At 44.7% G+C, this 16,136-nt stretch overlaps 1 long non-coding RNA gene across 4 annotated transcripts in view; it reads right to left on the bottom strand.

Moving 5' to 3' along the window:
• Positions 1 to 16,136, bottom strand: part of LOC142011206 (uncharacterized) — a 261,545-nt gene that overhangs the window by 27,203 nt on the left and 218,206 nt on the right. For all 4 annotated transcript variants that reach the window (XR_012644997.1, XR_012645000.1, XR_012644996.1 and 1 more), the window contains exon 5: positions 15,151 to 15,298. This is a non-coding gene — a long non-coding RNA (uncharacterized LOC142011206). The remainder of the gene's footprint in view (positions 1 to 15,150; positions 15,299 to 16,136) is intronic.

Genomic DNA, 16,136 nt, shown 5'->3' with positions numbered 1-16,136 from the left:
CACGCGGCCAGCCTGCATGCACCCCTGCAGCCCCAAGCCACCACCCCTGTTGCGATGGCCACCCGCCAGCCCACGAAACGCCCCCAGGGCACCCCCCACCCAAGGGGAGCCAGGGCTCCCAGGCATCCAGCCAGCCTGGGAAAAGGCAGCGGGGCCTCTCCTGGATGGAGGCCAAGATCCGGGACCTGCTGGGGCTCTGGAGCGAGGAGGAGGTGCTCCAGGTAATGGGGAGCAAGAGGCGGAACGCGGATGCGTTTGCTCGGCTGGCCGAGGGCCTGGCTGCCTGGGGTCACCCTGCCCACACTCCTGACCATGTCAGGAGTAAGGTTAAGGAGCTGTGGCAGGGTTATGCCTGGGCCCGGGATGCAGCCAGCCAATCTGGGGCCGCCACTGCCACTTGCCCCTTGTACAGGGAGCTCAGGTCCATCCTGGGCCCCTGGTACACCTCCTCCCCGCCGGCCACTCTTGACACATCGGCCGAAAAGCCCCAGCAGGCCCCGAAGGTGGAGTCCACCCCGGAGGCAAGCCCCGCACCCCAGGGGCCCCCTCAGGAGCCCACCCCTGGGATGCCAGAGGAGGAGGAGAAGGGGGAATCCTCCTCCAGCAACGGGGGGGCTCCACATCGCCATGCGATCCTAGAGCTCCAGCAGGGTGTCTGCCCAGAGGGTGTCCCCCGACCATGGGAGCGGACCGTCAGGTATGTACCCCCCCAGTGCACACCCCCGGGGTTAAGGGGAGGCGACAAGAGACATGCCCAGGGCCCTCCACATGCCCAGATGACCATGGCCCCAAGGACAGAAGTGGCATGTCCCTCAGAAGAGTGCAGAAGCCCCTGCACCCCAGCAGGACAGCACCATGCCCTATCCCTGGGGATGGGGGGAGCAGAACCTAGGGTCCCCCGGGGGGGAGGAAGTGGAACACCCATCAGCAGCAGCAGCAGCAGCAGCAGCAGCAGCATCATCTCCCAGGGACGGGGATGGGGAACCAGCAGCCGAAGGGTGGGGGGACAAGGGCCACGGCTCGGGGCCCACACTAATGGCTGTCTCCACTCTTCTTCCCCCCCGTGTTCCGCAGCTGCACCATTGGAGGGCCTGGAGAGCGCCGGCAAGGTCTCAGTGGTCCTGGAGAGCCCACCAGGACCATTGCTGCAGGCCAGCCCCTCGGCAGAGCACTGACCAGCCCCAGGATGGGGCCGATGGCGGAGCCACCACCCGAGGATGGCAACGGACCCCCAGCTGCTTGTGACCCTCCAGCGTCACCTGGAGGTGTCAGAGCGGCACCTGCGGGTGGAGAAGCAGTGGCTGGAGCTCCAGGAGTGAGGGCTGGCCTGGTGCCAGGAGGCATGGGGGGGCCTTCATGCGCACATTCGAGCGCATAGTGGAATACCTGGCCCCCCATGCCGCACTGCCCTCCGCTCCACCTGCTGCTCCGACTGCCATCCACCACCCTGGGGCCATCCAGCAGCCTGGGGACTTCCGCCAAGGCGGGCCTGGGGCCTGCTGACACCCGCCGGTTCACCCGGCCCCCACCCAGCCTCGGCCAGGGTTCAGGCCGAGGCAAGGCTCAGGCCCGCCAACCCCAGGCGCTGGACAGTAGAGGGGTGCGGGGCCCAGGACGTGGCCCCCCATCCCCCTTTGTACATATCCCCCATCATATTTTTGTGTATATAGTTTGTGTTACACCCCTGTTCTTTTATATGGTACCTGTCCCCCCATGTAAATAGTCCCCCCCTTTTGTTCTGCTCTCTCTCTATATATTTGTAGTATTAATAATAAGAGAAATCACCGGTTTTTGGTTTAAAAAACAACAGGTCCATTTTTATTTGCAAGAAAAGTGAGGGGGGTGTGCTCTTGGGTGCTCTGTGGTGTGGGCATGGGGGCAGGGAGTGTTGTGGAGGATGGGGGGGTGCAGTGGGGGGCCTGCCAGCGTTCACCCCGCGGCCTGGTCAAAATGGGCCTGCAGGGCCTCCCGGACCTGGATCCCCTCGGGGTCCACCTGGCGACTGGGGGCAGCGGGTGGCTGCACGTCAGCCCTGCCAGCCTCCACAGCCCAGCCCTGGAAGAATGCCTCCCCCTTGCTCTCAACCAGGTTGTGGAGTACGCTGCACATGCCCACAACCTGGGGGATGTTGGTGGGGCCTGCATCAAGGCGGGTGAGGAGACACCTCCAGCGCCCTTTGAGGCGGCCAAAAGTGTGCTCAACCACCTGGCGCGCATGGTTCAAGCGCGTGTTGAAGTGCTCCTGGCTGGCTGAGAGATGGCCTGTGTAAAGGTGCATGAGCCAGGGCCGGAAGGGGTACGCCGCATCTGCGACGATGCAGAGGGGCATGATGGTGTCCCCCCACAGGGATCTCCCTCTGGGGGATGTAGGTCCCCACCTCCAGTCGGAGGCTCAGGCCCGAATTCCTGAACATCCGGGCATCGTGGGTGCTGCCAGGCCAGCCAACATAAATGTCCAGGAAGCGGCCCCGGCTATCCACCAAGGCCTGGAGGACCACAGAATGGTAGCCCTTCCTGTTCAGGAAGCATCCTCCACTGTGCTCCGGAGCATGAATGGGGATATGGGTCCCATCCAGAGCCCCAAAGCAATTTGGGAAGCCCAGGGTGGCAAACCCCGCGATGGCAGCATCCGGGTCCCCAAGCCTCATGAGCCTGTGGAGGAGCAGGGCATTGATGGCATGGACGACCTGCGGGGGAAGGACATGGGAGAGCACCAGTGAGGGGTGTGCAGGGTGTGTCTGGACCTCCACCCCAGGGCTTCCTCCCCCAGGGCTTCCCTCCACCCCAGGGCTGACCTCCCCCCGCAGGGCCCCTCCTGGGTCCTCTTACCTCCATGAGGACAGCCCTGACGGTGGCCTTGCCCATGCCAAACTGCTGCCCCATGGATCTGTAGCTGTCTGGAGTGGCCAGCTTCCAGACAGCAATGCTGACCCATTTCTCGACTGTGAGGGCACGCCACATGGAGGTGTCCTGGTGCCTCAGTGCGGGGGTGAGCCACTGGCAGAGCTCCAGGAATGTCTGCCAGCTCATGCAAAAGTTCTGGAGCCAGCGCTCGTTGTCCCACTCGCCGAGCACCAGCCACTCTCACCAGTCAGTGCTCGTGGGGTAGCTCCACAGCCGGCGGCGTGTGCGGTGGGGGCGGGGCGGAGGGCAGCAAGGTCTGGGGCTGCTTCCTCCTCCCCTGGGGGCAGCTCCTCTTCTGCAAATAAAAGGTGGTCAGCTGCCTCCTGCATAGCATTGAGCAGGGCAAGCACTGCTCCTGCAGGGGCAGCTGTGTGGACCTCTGGCTGCTGCTGCTGCTGCTGGGGGTCCATGACTGCGCCACTCGAGGTGTGCGTGCCTATGGCTCTGCAGACCACGTGCTGTGCAGGCTGAGTGTGTCTGGGAGGGGCCCTTTAAGGGAGCAGCTAGCTGTTGCCCTGGAAGTGCTAGTCCACCCTGTGACCCTGTCTGCAGCTGTTCCTGGCACCCTTATTTTGATGTGGGCCACTTTGGCATGTAGACGCTCCCCTGCAGCGCCTACTTCGATGTGGTGCTGCCCAACGTCAACGTTGAACGTCGACGGCACCAGCCCTGGAGGACGTGTAGACGCTATTCATCGAAATAAGCTATTTCGATGTAGCATACACGTGTAGACGTAGCTTTTAGGTGACAGATGTGAAGAACTGTCCCCAACTAATGTGTCAATAAGGATAGTTTTGGAGTAAATTACTTAATTAAACAGCAGTAAGTAGGACCCTGCCAAATTCATGGTAATTGAAAACGTGTCATGGAAATCTGGTCTCCCTCTTTGAAATATGATGGCAATACCACACCATGACATTTCCAGCTGTGCTGCTGTTGGCAGCAGCTTTACCTCCAGAACTGAGTTTCTGGCCAGCAGTTCCAGATAATCAGCTCTGCAGGCTATGCAAATGCCAGCAGCAGAGCAGAAGAGAGAATAACAGTTCTGTGAACCCACCAAACACCCAACATCTTGTGACACTACATCCAATTCCCTTTTGGCTCAGGACCCCTGCAATTATGACTCCATAACATTTCAGATTTAAAATGGCTAAAATCATGAAAATTACAATAATAAAAATCCTCTAACCAGGAAATTTACCAAAATGGATGGTGAAGGTGGTAGGGCCCTACAAATATGTCATTAGAACCAGATGGAATTCACCCAAGAGTTCTGAAGAAACTCAAATACCAAACTGCAGAATTACTGACTGTGGTAGCTAACTAAATTCAAAGCCTATAAGTGCACAGTGATTAAAACTGAAAAAAATATAATCCCCACAGTACATACAAATTGAGGGGGTCTAAATTAGCTGTTACTACTGAAGAAAGAGATCATGAAATCTTTGTGGATAGTTCTCTGAAAATATAAGCTTAGTGTGCAGCAGCAGTCAAAAAAGCAATCAGGATATTAGGAAGTCTTATGAAAGGAATAGATCCTGAGATAGAAAATATTATATTGCCATTATATAAATCCATTATATGCCCCACTGTGTTAACTGCCTGCACTTCTGGTCATACCCTCTCAAACAGACATATTAAAAATGGAAAAGGTAGAAAACAGGGAATAAAAATTATTAGAGGCATATGAAAAGGTTATTCACCTTGTGCCACAACAGAGAATCTTCAAGAGGAGTCTCCCTGTGGCTTTTGTACTCTGTTGTTGGTGTGCCCCTTTGCTTTCGCTTGGAGAATTTTACAGCAGTGCCTGCACAGGTCATTGCCTGCTCCAGGAGCTGTTAGTGGTTGAAGCTCGCAACCCCTTTCTTGTTGGTGCTTTCTGCTCTTCAGAAGTTTGTCTCACATAACATCAACAGGTTAAGGAGTAACTTTTATGTGTATTTATACAAAATATGGGACTATACGATGGAAAATATAAATAACATTTTGTATTAGTACTGTAGCGTCTGATGTTAGTCGGGCAGTGACCAGAAGTCATCATTGTTCTTTAGTCTGATTGTTCCAGTCCATAACTGTTCACGACTAATGGTTTTAGGTTTTTTTTTTTTTTTAAAGAAGTTTTCTCTCTCAATTATGGTATTATCAGGACACCGCTGAAACACACTTTCAACTTGAACAGCTTTTTATTGTGATTTTTTAAACTCCTGTGAATGAAGCCTCTAGGATATATTGAAAAGTTGTAACAACTGATTTTCCAAGGAGGCTAACGAGCCACCAGACTAACTAAAATAAATATGAAAACTTCTTAAATATAGACATTGGGAAGGAAAACCACTGGGCAAGATTTACAAGAGATTAGTATGTTTTGATGTCTAACCTGAGACACATTAAAGGCACCTGATTTTCAGAAAATGCAAAGCAGCTGACTTTTGAAAAACAGCCCTGCCACTCATATTATGATAGGCATTGTGAGCTTGCACTTGTTCTGTCTCATCAAAACAATAATTTCTTTGCCTATTCCTGCTGTGTCACACCTTTCAGAGTTTTCTGAGTTATAGATGTCACTTTTGCATGTCTGCTGATCTATAGTCTCTTAAAAAAATTAGGAACAGAGTTCTTGTTTCTCTTAGATATCCTCTGGAGTTATTGAAATGACATCTTAAAACATGTTGTTCATTATCTCTTTACTGCACAAACCATATGATCTTTTCAAATTAGAAGGCAATAAGAACTAAATCAAACCCAAACCAAAATAATGCAGCAATGTCTCAGAATAAAATCAGAGAGCAGTAATAAAAGACACATAAAGTGTACCTACAATAAGCCACCCTAAAGTCATAGACTGTAACATAAGCATTATGCAAATATGGTTTAGAAAGACATACAGGACCTTACAGCAAAGTAGGCCATAAGCCTAAAGGCTGATCAAGAATTTATTGCATTAAAATATATAGCATTAAATTAAATGGCTGCCAAATCACATCAAACATGTCTACAGGCCTTAGTTGATATTTGAAACATAGAGTGCTCAGAGATGAGGGAAGAACAGACCCAATTAATTCTTTCATTTTGTATACTCAGTGAATGTTTTTGAACCAGCCATTCAAACTAATCTCTGCTCAGAACAGAACTTTCAGTCTGTTTAGATACTTATCTCGCCCCTTCACTAAATTATCACCGACATTAATCACTTTATTTTTGCAATACTATTGCTCTATTGTTTATGTGTTTGACATTAACACGAGTTTAAATATATATGTACATTTTATTTGAGAAATAAAGTTTTTATTAATTTCGTGTTTTAAGAGCCAATTAACACTAATCCACAACGTAAGGAACATTTCATTGTTTAACTATCTTTAAATGCAATTGTGTTTGAATACTGCTTGGTATGTGGGGACCTGGTGCTATTTTACTGACTTAGGATTGCTGGTTAGATAATTAATAGAACAACATAAAAGCCTTTTGAGTGTACTGCCTCTAAGAAAAAGAGATTAAAAATTGGACAATGGTAAATTGATTAGAGGCAGCAGGTTTCTCTAAGAATAGGAGTAGCAGGAGGGTAACCATTTGCCACCCACCACTTGCCTAATGCTGTAAAGCCTCCAAAGCCAACATATCATTATCCTGTTGATGGGGCGTAAATGATCGTTACATGTTTTGGATCAAGCAGAAGGCATATGGTGGACTCTACAATGGAAAAAATATTCTCTGGTTCTGAAGGAGACATTATTCCTTTCTCATCATATGTCAGGTTAGTGAATAGGCAATTCAAAACAGGCTAATTGCTCATGCAATCGAGAGTCAAATACTTTCTGAGTCTGAACTTGTTTCTCTTCACATGAAACATAATTCTGCACATTTTCCTAGATTTGATAAAGCTGTAATTTCTTACGCTTCCCAAGCCTGATGTATCAATCTTTAAAATGAGTTGTGAGGGGCAAAAAGAAAAAGAAAACCTCCATTGATTTGTAATGTGTAGCTCTGGTTCCTGTCTGCTTGCTCTTTGCTAAATTGCTCATTGTGTGTACTGGGAAAAAGTGGGGTAACTGGTTGTGAAAGAAGGCAACAATCTAGATATTTTGGACTGTGCAGTTAGCACAGTAATATAGTTGGGCACCTACAGTGGAGAAATAAACACTTCAAGCCATTATGTCTATGTTTTTTTTTTAATTTTATGCCTTTCAAAATTTTCCTTTAGGTTTTTTCTTAAGTGATATTGTGACAAATAACCCACCACCCACATGCAAGTCTGAGTGCTATTTTTTTTACAAAAAGTCAAGTGATAGCTGCTAGATAGATAGCTGGCAGCCACTTCAAATATTTATCATGTTCAACCACTATTAATAGCTTATAACCTTGACACACCAAGAGAGAAATTCAACTACATGTATAGCTGGCTTATATTTAACATATGTTCCCATTTCTGTTTTCCTCAACCATCCACCTTCCTGGTTAATTATACCTTCTGTTGGATCTTGGCTCAGAATTTGACTTCTTAAAGGCATGACCTATTCTTCTGCTGTCTGAGTGAAATTTACCCCTGTGAAGACATCTCCCACAAAGCGTGGGCACCATCAAACCCTACTTTGAAGGCTTAAAGTGGGACTTAAATTCAACTCTGTGCCATTTTTTCCAGATTGCGGCATATGAGAATTGGATAAACAGCATAATTAACATGCATATAATTTCTACCATGAAAATATCCCTCTGTTTTGACAAAGATGCGTACTAGAATGCTATTTATAATGATCTCTCAACAGTATAGATGGAGTAGAGTTTGATCCTGCAAACACTTATCAGGCCCAACAGGCAGTATTAGAGCGAACGGACTTTTAGGCCTAGATCCTCAAAAGGCATTTATATGCAGGTAGGCATATACACTTTTAGGGCTCTGAACCATAATCCTTCATATCAAACTAGTTCTAGCAAAGTGACCAGAATAATACAGGATCCCAAGTGTGTCTAGTTTCCAGGCTTTGGGTATTATTTGAGTTGCCTGATCAATCTGCTTTGAGGCAGATAAGATAAATTACATTGAAACATCCAATTAACTGCTTTTCAGTCAACGGCCCTTCTTCAAGTCTTATTGTACTGCTCATTAATTGACCATAATTTCTAGTAGACTTTACTTTCCAAATTACTCTCCGTTAAGTGCAATTATCCTTAATTTGAACCTAGTCCTCCTCTCCCTAGTATAACATTCCAGTATGGGAAAAAAGCATTTGTCATTAGTCTGTCTTTTTGGCATTTCTTTTTTTATTTATTTTTTTTTGTGATGTGGTCATGTGTATTAGAAGTTGAAATACACGTGTATACCAATCTCTCTCTCATACAAGTGTACATCTATTTAGAATGAACAAGTAAGATTAGTAAGATCTGCCTTTCTCTTCTTCCAATTCCTTTGGGAATATTAACATATGACCTACAGGTGAAATATAATATCATTTCCCCTGATGAAAGGAGAAGAAATATTTGAAATACCAAAATCATTTGACAAAATTAATGTAGTTTGTACAGCTCAGTGAGATCATTAAAATAGAATTAGTCGCTGAGTGATGCATAAATGTGGCACTCTTAACGGACTTTACATTTCTGGACTTTATCTCATATTCTGCTGTAGCTCATTAACTTATCTACATTGCAAGTTATGACTTTGAAGAGGCTAAAATTAAGATTTCGCATGGATATTTACATGCAGATTATTACAAAGAAATTGAATTAACTACCAGTTGTTCCAAGAAATTTAATTTAGCCATTTGTTCATTTGTAAGATAAGTAACTAAATCTTTGGTGGATTCTATGCAAAACAAGGACATTTTGTATCATCCACTGGTGAAATTTTGAGGCAGGGCAATTTCATGCGTCATCTGATACCATAACTCCCAACATTAAAGTTAAGTCAGGAGGTTCTCAGAGCCTTTTTCCAGGGGTGGTATCATTACAAACTGGAGCCAATGTGCATCATCTTTCTGTCCTTTCCCAAACCCAGCACACAACTCTGTGCTCCATGCTAAGAGAGAGCAAACCAAGAGTTGATGACAAGGGCATTGAAAGAATAGTTTTGTGAGTCATTTTTCAAAGCCAAAGTGGTTGTAGTTCTCATTAAAATGTACCCACTTTTTCCTTCTGCAGTTTGGATTTCTTCTCACAACGGCTACGTCTACACTAGCCAAAAACTTTGAAATGGCCATGCAAAGGGCCATTTCGAAGTTTACTAATGAAGTAACTTCAAGTATTCCTATCTCCTTCGAAGTTTTTGGCTAGTGTAGACGCAGCCGTTGTGAGAAGAAATCCAAACTGCAGAAGGAAAAAGTGGGTACATTTTAATGAGAACTACCACCCATAAAACCACTCTGGCTTTGAAAAATGACTCACAAAACTATTCTTTCAATTCCTATCTCCTCATAGGAATAAGGGGATTTAGAAGTTGCTGCGGTCCTTTAGAAAAGGAGCTCCATCTGGACGAGGCGTGCGGCGGTGAGCCATGTCAATTTTGAAGTGTCGTGGCCACCCACATGCTAATGAGGTGCTGAATATGTATTTCAGTGCTTAACTAGTAAACTTCGAAATGGCCGTTTGCATGGCCGTTTCGAAGTTTTTGGCTAGTGTAGACATGGCCAATGGGTTTCCAAGGGCCCTGTCTATTAAATGTGTCTCTTAACAGCATAGCTCCAGTTATGTACTCCATCTATTATAGTAATAACTAGCAACCCCAAGGGAAATTGGGACTCCATTGTACTAGGCACTGTATACACAGAGGCTGTGTCTACACTTGCCAAAAACTTCAAAATGGCCATGAGCTCATAGGTATAAGGCAATTTTGATGTTGATGGGGTCGTTTTGAAAAGAACTCCCTGTGTAGACAAGCCACGTGGGAGCAAAATGCAGCAATTTTGAAGTACTGCAGCTGGCAGCATGCTAATGAGGCACTGAATATGCATTTTAGTGCCTCATTAGTATTCTTCAATCTGGCCATTAGCATGGACATTTCGAACTTTTTGGTAAGTGTAGACATAGCCAGAAAGAGACAGTTTCAGCTCTGAACAGTTAGCAATTACTGAAAGGCACAGAGTGGGAGAAAGGAAGTTCAGGTTGAACCTTTCTTATCCCGAACTCCCTCATCCAGCAATATCGGTAATCCAGCATGTTTTTAGTTAGCCAGATGACCACAGATTGTGGGTGGGGCCAAGTTTCCCATGGTTCCATAAAGTTTATTTACAGCCACCAGTCCTGGCTCTCAATATTCTGTGCTGTTATTTAGCTGTAATTTATCCCTAAATGTCTTCTAAGAGCCCAGTAAGCAGTGGAATATTGACCTCCCATGATTCAGCAAATTCTCTCATGTGGCACCAGTCAGACCCTGAGGGCGCTGGACTAGAGAGGTTCAACCTGTATTGCTGTCCCCATCTTTCAGGTGGGGAACTGAGATAAACTGACTTGTACAAGGTGACATAAGAAGTGTGTTGCACAGCTAGGAACTGAACCCACTTCTTCTTGTCTTTGTTGGAAAGCCCTTTATTAAAAAAATGTTTGGGTTTAGAATTTTTACCAGTGTTAGTTTCTAGTGCCTTAGAAAGGGGACTGGGATTCCATTCCCATTCAATGCACTACATGGTCCCAGGCAAGTTGCTTAGCAATAGATTGCAAATTATGATGTGCCCTGAGGAAACTGCAGCGCACAAACCCCTGGAGCAAATCAGAAAAACTGCAAATCAAAAGCCAAAATCTTTGGTTCCTCCCTTGCTGCAGGGTACGGGAGTAAGCCCTTTCCCAGGCTTTCCTCAGGGAAGGTCTGAGTCAAATTCCCTCCCTTTAGCTGGTGCACCCTTTATGTCCCTCTCTACCACCCAACACTCTCTATGGGAGAATACTCCCAGTGACCTAGCACTGTCTGCAGTGGGGTTTGGGTCAGGTTAGAGGTATTGCTCATGGCTGTGGATTTTTCACAGCCCTGAGTGACTGAGTTATGATACCTGATGAATTTTCTAACATAGATCTGGCTTCAACCAGCAACTGGAACACATGTTAACTAGGAACCTGGCCCCTCCACCCACCAGAATTGCATTTATGTCCCTAGATGAGGCAGATTATGAAAAAGGAAGGCAGTCATACTTAGCCATACTGATCTCCCATTAAAAATAGTACAAACTGTTGACTAATGAAAGAGATGAAAACTAGTAGATAATGAAACAACAGTTTCAAGCTTCTAATAGGGCATTGCAAAACAGTGGAGAATAAACTATAAAGATAAATGTCTGACATGGTTGCATTAAGCATGACAATTATCTACAACACTAAATGGCTACATCTACACGTGAACGCTACATCAAAATAGCTTATTTCGATGTCTAGGCTATTTCGATGAGTAATGTCTACACGTCCTCCAGGGCTGGCAACGTCGATGTTCAACTTCGACGCTGCACAGCACCACATTGAAATAGGCGCTGCGAGGGAACGTCTACACACCAAAGTAGCACACATCAAAATAAGGGTGCCAGGCACAGCTGCAGACAGGGTCACAGGGCGGACTCAACAGCAAACCGCTCCCTTAAAGGGCCCCTCCCAGACACAGTTGCACTAAACAACACAAGATACACAGAGCCGACAACTGGTTGCAGACCCTGTGCCTGCAGCATGGATCCCCAGCTGCTGCAGCAGCAGCCAGAAGCCCTGGGCTAAGGGCTGCTGCCCACGGTGACCATAGAGCCCCGCAGGGGCTCGAGAGAGAGCGTCTCTCAACCCCTCAGCTGATGGCCGCCATGGAGGACCCCGCTATTTAGAAGTTGCGGGACGTGCAATGACTACACGGTCCCTACTTCGACGTTGAACATCGAAGTAGGGCGCTATTCCTATCCCCTCATGGGGTTAGCGACTTCGACGTCTTGCCGCCTAACGTCGAAGTTAACTTCGAAATAGCGCCCGACGCGTGTAGCCGTGACAGGCGCTATTTTGAAGTTAGTGCCACTACTTCAAAGTAGCATGCATGTGTAGACATGGCTAATAACTCCACAGGTAGCCTTCATCAGTGTAAAACTGGAATGTCACATGACACTGGGTACATTTTCACTTAAAGGAAAAAAAAGCATTTTTACAATATAAAAGAAATTGCTGTAGTGACCCAGAGAAGCTGCCAATGTTTCCTTGATAAGGATAATTAACCAAAACAATATTGCTAATTTTGGTACAGATTTTAAGTGACTAGAACAAAAGAGAAATAAACAAGAATCTGCAACAGAAGGACATTTTAGTAACAACACTTTTGTTTCTTCTTCTTTTTTAGCAGTCCTGGGTACAAACAAAACACCTCTGCCACTCACAAGAACAAATGTGTGTGAATCTTGAAAAAGTAAATGAACACATATTATTTGCATGCTGGTGGGGATACTACAAAACAACTTTGCAATTTACTTTGAAGGATGGTTGTGTTATAAACGGATCTGTCAATGGTTCATATTAATATAGTGAAACCTTGAGTTACACAGGGGGTTGTTTCCTGCAACTCATGCATAATTCAAATTTCTACACAAGCTGTGGGGAGACAGGAACTAGATGGGAACAGAACTGGTGAGTTTTCTGGCTCCCAGAGTGGAGGGGAGCCAGGAACCAGGCTGCCACCTCGTTCGCTGGTGCCCACCTCTCTGGGAGCCAGGTGCCCCTTCTCCCTGACTTCTGGGAGAACCTGGCAGACAGCCAGCCACAGAGCAGCTTCAAGTTGTGCTTAACTCACTTTAAAGGAAGTTAAGCACAATTTGAAGCTGCGTATTTTGGTGGTTTACTGTAATTTACATATAGGAAACCTTTTATTCAAAGTGATTATAACAAATAGATCTGCTTCAATAGGCATTTTTATGAGGCAAGTATTGTTCCCATTTTACTGATGGGACAATGAAGGTCACAGAGCTTTTATAGTATTTGCCTGTGTTCACAGAGCAAGTCAGTGGTAGATCTAGAGGCCAAGAGAGTAACCTACAATCCCAGCTTTCAGTCAACCATTCTTTACTCTTCTCCAGAAGTAAAAGCTTGTGGGAACTTGAACATCACAAGTGTTGAAGGTTGTAGGGAACAGAACTCCACCCATCTGTCCCCATGCTAAGCATGCCATGTTTTTCAAGAAAAGATTTTCATATAAAAATATATGAAAAGTAACAAAAATTTAAAGCTATAGCCACATAGGCACTTCATAGGTGTAACTGTGTCCACATCCCACTGTTCCTGACACTACTTGTTCAGATGATGGAGAATCATCTTTTTTTTCATTTGCAGTAATTGTCCCATAACATATTTGAGCACTTCTGATCAATCCAGTAAAGAGAGCAGTATTCACATGTACTAGCTACTTACAATTATAGTATGTTACCTAAATTATTTATTACACACCCACTACCGCGCATGGTCTCTGGACATGACTGCTACCTGCTGCTACCATGTCGAATACTGGGATGTGGGGTGGGGGGTAAATCATCTAAACTTAATTAATTCCCTATCTAGAAGATTTCAAAAAAATGCTCTAAACAGCACTTTGAAGTACTACACCAACAAACAGCACTTTTAAGAGCCTTAATTTTTGTCAGGAACAGTTCTTCTTCTCTCCTTTTTAACTAGATGACAGGGACCAATTAAAGTAATGAGCCTCACAAAGTATTTCCCTTGGCTAATGGCAGTCTGCATTAATGTTTGCAGAAGTGCAGCATTTGAGCCTTGAGCTTCCTTGTTAGAAGTTAACTCTTTGAAAGACACCTCAATATTCTGTTAATTTTTCTGCTTAACACACTAGCTCCTTTGTCTGGGACATCTCCTTTCCCACTTACTGCAGTAGGTTATTCATTAACAGTCCCATACATGTGATGTCCCAGACAGTCACTCCAACTGAGCAATAACAACTGTGCAGGTGCTAGTGTCTTTGTAGATCCCATTGCTGGATCAGGGCCTAATTTTGTAACCTTCCAATTTTGTTGTGTTGTTCCATGCTTTCCAGGTATAATGGGAAATGTGTTTGGCAGTGGGGCTGGGGGAAGAGAAAGTATATATTCTCTCTTGTCTGATTTCCCTCATTTCAATAAGACTTTTGGAAAGCATCTCACAAGTTTAATTTTTTTTCTAAAGTTTGTTTTTATAATTACTGCAATAAATAATGATAAAGAAAATTTCTCTGCTGAACTTGACAAGCTTGTGCTTTAAAAAAAAAGTAGTAGCTACTGACTTTGGCTCAGATGCTTCCAGCATGTTCTAATTACAACCCTTATTATACTCTTGTAAAATGCCAACATTTCAAATGTGCTGTAAATGCAAACACTGTAAAAAGATTAAATATGGCAATGGAACCAAAACATAAAGGTTTTAAGTTCAAATTCCTTTTTCAGTGCTGGATCAGGTAGATGAAAACTGGAGATGGACCCAAATCCCACAGTTTGGATTCAAATCTAAATGTCCCCCATATTTAGAGCTATTTCAGTCTATGATTTTGATTCTGGTTCATCTCCACTAAGAACTAAACCAAAGATACTACTTTCATCTGAGTCTTGTCTTACATACTTCTAAGGCTAATTTTATTCAAACTTGGGTGGCTTCAAGTTGTTAGGCATATGGAGTGAAATCTTGTCACCATTGACTTCAATGGGAACACAACAGGGTGGGATAAGTCAGAATCATAGAACTGGAAGGGATCTCAGGAGTTCATCAAGTCCAGTTCCCTGCCCTCATGACAGAACCATGAACCATCTAGACCATCCCCGACAGACGTCTATCTAACCTGCTCTTAAATATGTCCAATGATGGAGATTTTACAACCACCCTAGGCAATTTATTCAAGTAATTAACCACCCTGATAGATAGGAAATTTTTCCTAACATCCAATCTAAACTTTCATTGCTGCAATTTAAGACCATTTATTTTTGTCCTATTTTCAGAGACTAAGGAGAATATTTTTCTCCCTCTTCCTTTTAACACCCTTATAGGTACTTGAAAATCACTATCATGTCCCCTCACAGCCTTCTCTTTTCCAAACTAAACAAATGCAATTCTTTTAATCTTTTCTCATAGGTCATATTTTCTAGACCTTTAATCATTTTAGTTGCTCTTCTCTGGACCCTTTCCAATTTCTCCATATCTTTCCTAAAATGAGGGGCCCTGAACTGGTCACAGTACTCCAGAGTCAAATTGCAAACTCCATTTTCTGTTGTTAACATTTATTTTGTATGAGGAACATCTACTGTGTTTTCTGTGATAAGCTCATGATTAATCTTACCCAAGCCAAAGTTACTAGGATGTATTCTCTTTTGCTTCGGATGAAACTGGACAGCACTTTTCAGGGGTTCTTCTTATTCCACAATAAGACTGAGTGAATGAGTAAGCATACATCATCTGATCACCTTAAACCTGTCAGTTGAAAGCACCTGAAAAAGTCAAGGAAAAAACAAAAGGAATCAAATGTCGTATCTGAGCTGAACTGTCTTTGATATGTAAATTACAGTCATATGTGGATCAGATCATTTCTCCTGTAGGTAAAATCATATGTGTGGAATGAAGGGAGAGGAAACCTTTGTGGGAAAAATCTTATCCAACTCCCACACAAAATTCAGGATGGAAGCATGCCCCTTGCCCCCATATTCTTCCCACCACCACCACCACCACCACCATCATCAATCAAATGAGCTCACAAACTCTGGTGATTTCTAAGGATTCATAAGATACAAGAATTAATTGAACATAGGACAGTGCCTCTTCACCATTTTTGGGCATTCTAATCTCTAATCCTTTCACCAAATATTTGAACATACTTACATATTAATCTCTAAATCCTCGTACCATCCCTGTGAAGTAGATAAGTATTGCCCATATTTTTTCAGACAAATATAAGTACTGGGAGTTTAAAGGGACAGTACTGATTGAAAAAAACATTGTAATGATCCATGCTTCCTTTTCAAAAGGGAAGGTTTAGAGGCCTCACCAAAAGGGAAAGGGTTTCATTCTTCACTGCACCAGCCAACAGGGACAGTCAAGAATAGAGTACAAGAATTCTGGCTCACAGTTCCCACTTGATCATACTCATTTTTTAAGAATGACACTTTAATTTATAAGGATGACTTGCATTTATGTAGCATTCCCATCACAAAGCATTTGAAACATCAATTGATTTAGCCTCCCCACATTCCCCAGAGGGAAATTAGGATTATTATCTCTATGTTACAGATGGGGAAATTGGCATGGAGCCTAATCCTGTAAGCAGATGCT

The sequence above is a fragment of the Carettochelys insculpta genome, chromosome 3, assembly GCF_033958435.1.
Source record: "Carettochelys insculpta isolate YL-2023 chromosome 3, ASM3395843v1, whole genome shotgun sequence".
NCBI classification, from domain to species: Eukaryota; Metazoa; Chordata; order Testudines; family Carettochelyidae; genus Carettochelys; species Carettochelys insculpta.
The sequence above is the reverse complement of the archived record's forward strand: the minus strand, read 5'-3'. Positions and strand labels throughout refer to the sequence as shown.